The 816-nt window shown below is 42.8% G+C and overlaps 1 non-coding gene across 1 annotated transcript; it reads right to left on the bottom strand.

Annotated features, from left to right (window-relative positions):
- Positions 1–717: 717 nt before the first annotated feature.
- LOC112205298 (small nucleolar RNA U13) lies at positions 718–816 on the bottom strand. The gene has a single exon (XR_002939199.1). It is a non-coding gene; the product is annotated as a small nucleolar RNA U13 (small nucleolar RNA).

Genomic DNA, 816 nt, shown 5'->3' with positions numbered 1-816 from the left:
GCCAATTTTATTTATTTATTTTTAATTTCAGATTCAGTGGGTACATGTTTAGGTTTGTTTCATTTAGGATATTTTGTGTGATGCTGAAGTTTTGAGCTTCTATTGAACCTTCACGTCACCCAAATAGTGAACATAGTACTCAATAGGTAGTTTTTCAACCCTTTTCCACTGTTTTCCTCCCCACTTTTTAGAGTCCCCAGAGTCTATTGTTCCTATCTTTATATCCATGTGTACTCAATGTTTAGCTCTCATAAGTGAGAACACGCAGTATTTGGTTTTCTGTTTTGGTGTTAATTTACCTAGGATAATGGCCTCCAGCTGCTTCCATGTTGCTGCAAAGGAAACAATAACATAATTTTTTTTTTTTTTTTTTTTTTGCGATGGAGTCTTGCTCTGTCACCAGGCTGGAGTGCAGTGGCGTGATCTTGGCTCACTGCAAGCTCCGCCTCCCGGGTTCAAGCGATTCTCCTGCCTCAGCTTCCCGAATAGCTGGCGCTACAGGCGCGCACCTCCACACCCAGCTAATTTTTGTATTTTTAGTAGACACAGGGTTTCACCATGTTGGCCAGGATGGTCTCCATCTCTTGACCTCGTGATCTGCCTGCTCAGCCTCCCAAAGTGCTGGGATTACAGGTGTGAGCCGCTGCGCCCAGCAATAGTGTCATTATTTTTTATGGCTGCATAATATTCTATGGTGCATATGTACCAGATTTTTTTTTTCAGTAATGTGCTGATGTCATAACAAGGTTTGCGGGTGGCACATCTCACACATGCGGGTGAACACCCAGTTCTCACACTCATGAACTCCAAAAGGAT

This window comes from Pan troglodytes, chromosome 14, assembly GCF_028858775.2.
Source record: "Pan troglodytes isolate AG18354 chromosome 14, NHGRI_mPanTro3-v2.0_pri, whole genome shotgun sequence".
NCBI classification, from domain to species: domain Eukaryota; kingdom Metazoa; phylum Chordata; class Mammalia; order Primates; family Hominidae; genus Pan; species Pan troglodytes.
This window is presented reverse-complemented; position numbering and strand designations above follow the sequence as displayed.